We start from the raw sequence: 10113 nt of genomic DNA, 5'->3' as shown, positions 1-10113 counted from the left end.
CACCAGTGCCAAGAGGTGTCATGTAACTCGGGTTTCTCAGACATGCACTTACTCACCTAGACTCAATGACAAACCATCCTAATATTCTCTAGATGCATGGAAAATCATTACCACATACCTTGTGGTGAAGATTGCTGCTGATCTTGGTAACATTACACTGGTTTTTCTGAATCACAGCTTCTGGACTGTGCCAAGATGTTGGCTCACTTCCACTCGATGGCCAGCGAGGACAAGCTCCAAGCCATTTTCAAGAAGTATACACATCCTCTTTGGGGCGCAGTTGCTCTACTGCCACCAGCTAAACACCTTTTGAATTGATCCAATTTACGACTAAATGGCGTTTATAGTTGATGACAGGTCATTGTTTCTGTAATGACCAGACTTAAGTTTGTGTCCTTCTGCAATCAGTAACACTTTCTTTTTTGTATGATAGGCGCAACACCAGCGCTCTAGATAACTGTAAGGAAGTAGTAGGTATTGAAGTGGATCATGGGTATTGTAATGACAAGAGTTTTCTTTTCTAGTGTGTGTCCTTCTGTAAACACTTCTTTGTGTATATATGTTTCATATCCAGATTACCTTACTTCAGCAATGATGTCGTACCAATGCATGAAAGGAACTAAACAGAGTATATGATATCCGAAATATGGGAGGAAGGAAAGGAATATTTATGTAATATATCTTAGGGAATATATGATATCTGAAAAACAATGTTTTACATTACACACAGAGTAATGAAACTATGGGTTTACATAAATCACATAAGCTGACTTATGAAATGCAACATCAATAGCCATGAGCACTAAAGATAGAAATCACCTTTGATGAATTTTCTCAAGTTCCCTGGGATCAGAAACTAGTACTTGGATAGCCATCTGCATTTTTCTCAAGTTCTATCTTCAGTCCTCTCTTTGCCTTTCAGATTCCCTTTTCACGATATCCACCTAACAAAGTGGATGCCCAATCAAAGCATGGGAACTAGAAAATGACTGACTAAACAAATCATAGGGGAAAAAAATTACTTCACCTTGCTTGCCGGTACATTAACCGTACTTTCTAGCTTTTCCACAGACCTTCCTAGAAGTTGAGAATAATTGAATATTGAATAATTAATCTATATTTTTAATTCATTTCAAGAAAGAAAGAACGCAAATAACACTAGTAGAATATAGTACCTTAAATTTCTTAGTCAAGTCACTTAGAGGTAAAAACCATCTGCTCTTCTCCTTCACTTGTCCTTTGATAGCATATGCTGAGAAAAGTGGAGATACGGTCCCAATTTTAGTCTTGAACACACAGGAAAAGTTACCATAATACATGAGTACATGACATTATGTACCTAGAGACCTGACGTGCATGGATTTGTGCATGAGCTCATTCTGCAACTCCCGCACGGATTTCCAAGCTTCTTGACATTCTTTACTCTTCAATTCATACTCTTTTTTAAACCACTGTAAATTTCTTTTAGTCTCTGTTTGTGAAACTCCATTTTTTTTTTTATTTTGTTTGTATGTGTATTTAATATAATGATTAAAGTATAATTAATTTCATTTTCTTTTGTTAATTTGTTTTGTTATGTGGGCTACCCATGACCCATGTAGGACTAACCCGGCCCATAAGTGAAATAGAATTAAAGCTTAGCTTCACTGTTCGAGAGAGTTCTCTTTCTCTTCTTTTACCGACTTAGTACCGACCACTTTAAGAAACCAAAAGTTTGTAGCTATCATGGGTTGGCTTTGGGAGCTGTTAGAGGTGGATTTCTCACTGTTTTAGGCTGTCCATAACTATACTGCTTAAGGTAAGTGATTTCTTACTTACACTTCTTACTTTAGATAGATGAATGCTTAATAGAGGTATACCAAACCAATTAAGTTATTTGGATGTAGTAAGAGATGGTGTTAGGTATTTCAAATTACTCTTTATGATAGTTTAATTGATATCTATTCTACAGGCTTAGTGATTTTGGGTATTGATATATCTTAGTGTGATGTTACGTGTAGTGAAAGAATTATGGCAGATGATTTAACGGACGGAATTGGTTTCTTATCCTGGATATATTGGCTATATGAATATATATATATGATAAGGTTATATGGAAATATATGTGATTATGGTATATATGGTTTAGTGGGAGGTACGTGCGTGTGTGTCTTTCTTGTCCATTACCTCTCAACTTCGAGGGAAGATGACCTTGTGAGGCCATAGAGCTAAGTGACCCAAAGCTTTGTAATATTTTCAGGAGGGTGTATATTACTGTGTGCCACTTGCGAGGCCATAGGGCATTACCTCATTGGAGGCTGCAAGTGTGGTCCCTGAAAATATCTAGTAAAATATATATATAGATATATATATAATTCCGTATGTGTGGATGATTGGTTTAATTTTATTGCATTGCGGTTATTTACTTGGGGCTATGCTATTGTTCGTTGAGGTTAAGACCTATTTATGAGGCATGATATTATCTATTCACTCCTTATATGCTTTGGGCTTTGGTTATTACTATTGAGACTTTTGTCCGCTTAAGGTAAGCATTGGCAAGTGGGGTTATCACTTACACGAGCCTCGTGGCTTATGTTTGTTGTTCTATTTCTTTTTGGGAATTTGCTATAGATGGATGACGGAGTGCCGTGGAGTCCCAAAAGTGTTGAAGTTGTAGGTTAGGGGTTGTCTATAGTTCTTTTTGTGTAAATGTGGTTGGGATGGGTAAACGTTTTGATGGAGTTGCAGTCATGTATAATATGGAAGACAATAGTGTCTTTTGTTGTTTATAAATGTATACTTTGTTTTAAATCTATTATGTTATTGTGCGTGTCTTAGGTTATTGTTTTGAGTCCATTATATGTATACCGTTTGCTCGATTGTTCTGGCAATTGTAGAGACACTCAAGTAGGCGAGTGCTTTCCAGCTTAATATATCCTGGAGTGGCCAGCTAGGTTATATCAAGTTGGAGGGCGTTACAAAGTGGTATCAGAGCTCTAGGTTTTTAGGTCCTTAAATTGATTAGGGTAATAGGTTTTGGGACTCACAATTAGTATTAGTAAATGAGTGAGGACGAATAGTGTTGTGTTGTCATTTTTTTTTTATGTTATGTTACTTGTAGGTCGGGACATCCATAATTCACTAACTTTAAATGCAGGTATTGATATTTATTTATTCTTTTCTTTATATTCATCCAGAATGTCTAGTAGAGGACGAGGAGGTGTTAGTCGAGCAGGTCAAACTGCCCGTCTTTCTGATATAGGGACTAATGTTCCCGGCTGGCACCAAGACTTGCGCTATACCCTATACCGCAGCTAATGACAAATGAGACTGTTTGGGTAGATGATATGTTGGGATCATTTCGACGGATTGCCCGCAGGGTTTCTGCGCAGCTTAGAGAGAGGAGGCCAAGCAACTCAAGTAAACCAAAATGTACAAGGTGAACCTGAACAAGACATACCAAGGTTGGAACGAGAAGCTTGGGAAAAGATGTTGGAGAGGTTCATGAAGCTGAATCCTCCTAGATTTGGAGGCATTTCAGATCCTAATAAAGCGTAAGAGTGGAAGGAGGATTTAGAGAATATATTTGATGTCATGGACTATTCGAGGTACGAAAACGAGAGACTTGCGTCCCCTTTGTCTAAATGAAGATGCTTCGATATGGTGGAAATCAAGAACTAGAGGGAAGTTAAGCCATAATATCACTTGGGGAGAATTTTGTAGGCGTTTCAAATTACAATATTTTCCTAGCACCTTAGAAACTGCTAAGACGAGGGAGTTCCTTAACTTGAAGCAAGAGAGGATGTCAATTCGGAATATGAGACCAAGTTCACCGGTTGGAGCCGCTTTTGCCACCGACTTGCACTTAAATGAGGATCAAAGGGGCTAAAAACAGGTTTGAAGAGGGTTTGCAAAATGATGATCTTAGGATTGTGGTTAAGGGTCAAATCTTTCAACCTTGAGAGAAGTAGTTGATATTGCTAGGAAGTTGGAAACAGATTACCGTGGAGCACCGGAGGCCTAAGGATTATCCAAAACCGAGAGTAGTGATCTGAGGAAGCGAGTATACAATAAGTATGATAGTCGCAAATGCGATATTCGAGAAGAAGCGAGAGGATCGGATCTTCATCTAAACCTTTCTTTGACGGTGTCATAGATGTGATGCGAATGGGTCACAAGCTCGAGGACAATGTGCCCGAAAGTTAACGGGTTTTTGGGAATTGCTATAGATCGCAAGTTTGGTCATAAAAGTGAAGATCGTAGAGTTCCTGAAAAATATATTGGGCAGGAGTATCGGCGACCGATCGAGAGAGAGCGATATGAGCGTAAAACAATCGGACCAAGGACACTTTAAATCGGGAACTTCGGGGATCCCAAAGAGCATGGCGGCAGGGACCCCAAAGAGGACCACCATCGCCGGCGATCGGTCAAGAAGTTGTTCAGGAGAATAAGAAACCAGCAGCTCCACAAGGCCGTGTCTATGCAATGATGCCTCGAGATGGGGAAGCTAATGGTGCAGTAATCGAAGGTATTTTTCTTGTTTATTCTAGACCTGCGAGGGTTTTGTTTGACTCTGGAGCCACTCATTCGTTTATTTCTCATGCTTTTATGCTTGTAATTGGTGTTCAATCCGAGTCTATGTTGGTACCTTTAGCCTTAATCACTCCACTAGGAGAGTCATCGATTCTTAATCGGATGTGCAAGTGTTGTCCAGTTGTGATTGATGACCTCGAACTTCCCATTGATCTGATTGTGTTGGATATGCACGATTTTGATGTGATACTTGGGATGGACTGGTTGGCAGCGTATCATGTGAGATTAGATTGCTTTGCAAAGATTGTCTCATTAGATATTCCTGGACACGAATCAATTGTTGTTGCGGCTGCCAGGGGTAATTCCATAGTAGAGGCTTACACGGCACATTTAGATGTTGATGAGAATATGGTCAGTGTGAAACAGGTGGAAGTTGTGGCTGAGTATACCGATGTTTTTGGCAAGATTTTATACCTACCTCCTGTAAGAGAAGTTGAATTCAGCATTGAGTTAATTCCGGGTACCACTCCTATAGCTAGAACTCCGTATCGTATGGCACCAATTGAGTTGAGAGAGCTGAAAACTCAACTCCAAAACCTCCTAGATCAGGGGTTTGTTCGTCCGAGTACTTCTCCTTGGGGAGCTCCAGTTCTCTTTGTCAAGAAGAAGGATGGTTCATTTCGCCTTTGTGTTGATTATCGAGAAATGAATAAGGTGACTGTACGTAACAAATACCCATTACCTCGGATAGATGATTTGTTTGATCAACTGAAAGGAGCTAAGTGGTTCTCGAAGATTGATCTAAGGACTGGTTATTATCAGATGCTTGTTCGTGCTAGTGATGTACCTAAGACTGCATTTGTTACACGCTATGGTTCGTATGAGTTCCTTGTAATGCCATTCGGGTTAACTAATGCCCCGACATTTTTCATGGACTTGATGAATCGAGTATTCAGAGATTTCTTGGACCAGTTTGTTATTGTTTTCATTGATGATATTCTGATTTACTCGAGGACACGCGAAGAGCATGTAGAACATCTTAAAATGACGCTTCAGACACTTCGAGAACATAAGTTGTATGCTAAATTCGAGAAGTGTGAATTTTGGCTCAATGAGGTCAAATTCTTGGGACATGTTGTATCTGAGGAAGGTATAGCTGTAGACCCTGCTAAGGTAGAGGCAGTTTTAAGTTGGGAACCGCCTACTTCCGTTTCCGAGATATGAAGTTTTCTTGGGCTGGCAGGTTATTATCGGCGTTTTATTGAGAATTTCTCGCGGATTGCAGCACCTATGACCCGATTAACCTGCAAGGGTGAACCTTTTGTGTGGAGTGAGCAATGCCAGCGAGCTTTTGATGTTTTGAAGTCTAAACTAACTTCGGCACCAGTTCTGATCATGCCCGAGAGTGGTGTAAGGTATGCAGTATACACAGATGCATCTCACCAAGGTTTAGGTCTTTGTACTTATCTGAGGCAGAGTGGTGGCTTATGCATCTCGACAACTAAGACTCCATGAGAAAAATTATCCCACACATGATTTGGAGTTGGCTGCGGTGGTCTTTGCACTTAAGCTTTGGCGACATTACTTATTTGGTGAGAATTTCGAGATATTTACTGACCATAAGAGCCTCAAATATTTATTTTCACAAAAGGATTTGAATCTAAGGCAAAGGAGATGGTTAGAATTGATTAAAGATTATACTTTATCGCTTCAGTACCATCTAGGGAAAGCCAATGTCGTGGCTGATGCTTTGAGTAGAAAACCATATGCTCAAGTAGCATTCTTGATGACGTATTGGTGGAACTTGATTAATACCTTAACTGAATTTGAGATTAGCCCTTTACACAAGAGTATCTGACTTACACAGGAACAATAACAGTTCAACCGACTCTTGTGACTAAAGTAGTAGAAGCACAGGGTAGAGATACTTGGGCACATGCAAGAATTTCTGAGATAGCAAGTGAGCACCCATCAGATTGGGCCATTGATGGAGATGGTGGTTTGAGACTTAGGGGACGACTTGTTGTTCCGGATGATCCAAAACTGAAAAGAGATATTTTAGATGAAGCTCACAAGAAAAGATATACTGTACACCCCGGGAGCACCAAGATGTACAAAGATTTGAAGCGTCAGTTTTGGTGGAAGCGAATGAAATATGACATCGCTGATTATGTGTCCAAATGCTTCACTTGTCAACAAGTAAAAGCAGAACACCAAAGGCCTGCGCCGAAACTTCTGACCATTACCGTGGCGGAATGGAAGTGGGAGCATATAACCATGGACTTTGTGGAAGGGTTACCGAGATCGCAGCGGGGTCATGACACTATCTGGGTAATTGTGGATAGACTAACCAAGTCAGCTCATTTCTTACCGGTCAGAAAAACTTATGGTGTGAATGATTTGTGTAAGTTGTATATTAAAGAGATTGTAAAGCTACATGGAATACCGGTGTCTATAGTATCGGATCGTGATAGCCAGTTCACTTCTCATTTTTGGAGGAGCTTCCAGAAGGCAATGGGTACACACTTAAACTTTAGTACCGCTTTCCACCCACAAACAGATGGTCAGACCGAAAGAGTTAACCAGGTACTGGAGGACATGCTTAGGGCTTGCATCCTTGATTTCAAAGGTGGTTGGGAGGAGCACTTGCCTTTAATCGAGTTTGCGTATAACAATAGCTATCAGGCCACAATTGGTATGGCCCCTTTCGAGGCCTTGTACGGTAGACCATGCCGATCACCTGTGTGTTGGGCTGAGGTCGGTGAGGCTTCTCTTTTAGGACCAGACTTGGTTCATGAAACTACTGAAAAGGTGGCAGTAATCCGTGATAGAATCAAGACAGCTCAAAGCCGACAAAAGAGTTACGCAGATAGACGTCGTAGAGATCTTGAATTTGAAATAGGAGACATGGTATTACTTAAGGTGTCACCAATAAAAGGAGTGAAACGTTTTGGAAAGAAAGGGAAATTGGCACCTAGGTATATTGGACCTTTTAGAGTGTTGAAAAGAGTTGGCGGTGGGCATATCAAGTGGAGTTACCAGAGAAACATCTTTAAAGATACACAACGTTTTCCATGTTTCCATGTTAAGGAAGCATTTAAGGGATGAGGAGCATGCAAGTGTCATTAATCTCGATGACTTGGATCTGCAGCAGGACAGTTCCTATGTCGAAACCCCATTGCGAATAATTGACAGAAAAGAACATGTACTAAGGAAGAGAATTATTCCCTTGCTGAAAGTACAGTGGAGTCATCATGGCGAGCAGGAGGCCTCTTGGGAGCGAGAGGATGATGTCCAAGCAACATATCCTCACCTTTTTGACTCACACGTAAGTTGGAATTTCGAGGACGAAATTCATTTCTTAGGGGGGGAGAATGTGAAACTCCATTTTTTTTTTATTTTGTTTGTATGTGTATTTAATATAATGATTAAAGTATAATTAATTTCATTTTCTTTTGTTAATTTGTTTTGTTATGTGGGCTACCCATGACCCATGTAGGACTAACCCGGCCCATAAGTGAAATAGAATTAAAGCTTAGCTTCACTGTTCGAGAGAGTTCTCTTTCTCTTCTTTTACCGACTTAGTACCGACCACTTTAAGAAACCAAAAGTTTGTAGCTATCATGGGTTGGCTTTGGGAGTCATTAGAGGTGGATTTCTCACGTTTTAGGTGTCCATAACTATACCGCTTAAGGTAAGTGATTTCTTACTTACACTTCTTACTTTAGATAGATGAATGCTTAATAGAGGTATACCAAACCAATTAAGTTATTTGGATGTAGTAAGAGATGGTGTTAGGTATTTCGAATTACTCTTTATGATAGTTTAATTGATATCTATTCTACAGGCTTAGTGATTTTGGGTATTGATATATCTTAGTGTGATGTTACGTGTAGTGAAAGAATTATGGCAGATGATTTAACGGACGGAATTGGTTTCTTATCCTGGATATATTGGCTATATGAATATATATATGATAAGGTTATATGGAAATATGTGATTATGGTATATATGGTTTAGTGGGAGGTACGTGCGTGTGTGCGCCTGCAGGGCCGTACCTCTCAACTTTCAGGGGGGAAGATGACCGCTTGTGAGGCCATAGGGCGCAAGTGACCCCTGAAAGCTTTGTAATATTTTCAGGAGGGTGTATATTACTGTGTGCCACTTGCGAGGCCATAGGGCATTACCTCATTGGAGGCTGCAAGTGTGGTCCCTGAAAATATCTAGTAAAATATATATATAGATATATATATAATTCCGTATGTGTGGATGATTGGTTTAATTTTATTGCATTGCGGTTATTTACTTGGGGCTATGCTATTGTTCGTTGAGGTTAAGACCTATTTATGAGGCATGATATTATCTATTCACTCCTTATATGCTTTGGGCTTTGGTTATTACTATTGAGACTTTTGTCTGCTTAAGGTAAGCATTGGCAGTAGGTTATCACTTACACGAGCCTGTGGCTTATGTTTGTTGTTCTATTTCTTTTTCAGGGGAATTTGCTATAGATGGATGACGGAGTGCCGTGAGTCCCAAAAGTGTTGAAGTTGTAGGTTAGGGGTTGTCTATAGTTCTTTTTGTGTAAATGTGGTTGGGATGGGTAAACGTTTTGATGGAGTTGCAGTCATGTATAATATGGAAGACAATAGTGTCTTTTGTTGTTTATAAATGTATACTTTGTTTTAAATCTATTATGTTATTGTGCATGTCTTAGGTTATTGTTTTGAGTCCATTATATGTATACCGTTTGCTCGATTGTTCTGGCAATTGTAGAGACACTCAAGTAGGCGAGTGCTTTCCAGCTTAATATATCTTGGAGTGGCCAGCTAGGTTATATCAAGTTGGAGGGCGTTACACTGTTAGTTCCTTGAACTGATATTCTGCAAAGAAATTGCATACCGAAAATCTTAATACTTACTGTTTTCTCACATTTATAGATGTAAAATATAATAATATGTGAAGCTTGCAAAATAAATAGATTGTTACCTGCCTAATGGTCTTTCCTTACTGAGATGCCAGAGATGACGGGTTCTTGATAACCTATATAAACTCTACTAAATTTCTCTAACTTTATTCTTACAGTATCAATTATTTATTTCCTACTCTCACATATAGATTTATGCAATATAAGTATCAATTATTTATTTCTTACTTTCACATACAGATTTATGCAATATATAGAGTACGAATTCGTTTCACTCTTAAACTACAAAGACATACATAAATAGAATTCAACTAATCAAACACAAGGAAACATTGGTGAGAACAATATTTATAGATGTGAATTTATACTATGACAATTTAATACTAAGATGTGAATGAGAAGAAGGGACTAGGGGGATTTGATTCTACCTTGATTTAGTCCTAATATGCTAGTCTAGATTATTGCAATCCTAACCAATAAGGGTTAAGTATTTTGATCACTAACTATTCATGGCATCTCTAACCAACTAATAATTAGCATGAGAGTAAGTTTAACCCATTCTCATGGTGAATAAACTAACCTCTAGATTGAAACTCTTAAATAAGCAATAATTCTAACTAACACATCAAGTCTTCACCAAAGCTTTATCAAACTTCTCTAATGGAGGTTTAGCT

The 10113-nt window shown here is 39.1% G+C and overlaps 1 long non-coding RNA gene across 1 annotated transcript; it reads left to right on the top strand.

Annotated features, from left to right (window-relative positions):
• Window positions 1–1518: 1518 nt before the first annotated feature.
• Window positions 1519–9235, top strand: LOC147508120 (uncharacterized). Its single transcript, XR_015216307.1, has 2 exons — window positions 1519–1798; window positions 9009–9235. It is a non-coding gene; the product is annotated as an uncharacterized LOC147508120 (long non-coding RNA).
• The last annotated feature ends 878 nt before the right edge of the window (window positions 9236–10113 follow it).

This window comes from Coptis chinensis, chromosome 3 (genome assembly GCF_015680905.1).
Source record: "Coptis chinensis isolate HL-2020 chromosome 3, ASM1568090v1, whole genome shotgun sequence".
Classification (NCBI taxonomy): domain Eukaryota; kingdom Viridiplantae; phylum Streptophyta; class Magnoliopsida; order Ranunculales; family Ranunculaceae; genus Coptis; species Coptis chinensis.
Note: the sequence above shows the minus strand (reverse complement) of the source record. Positions and strands in the feature narration are given on the sequence as shown.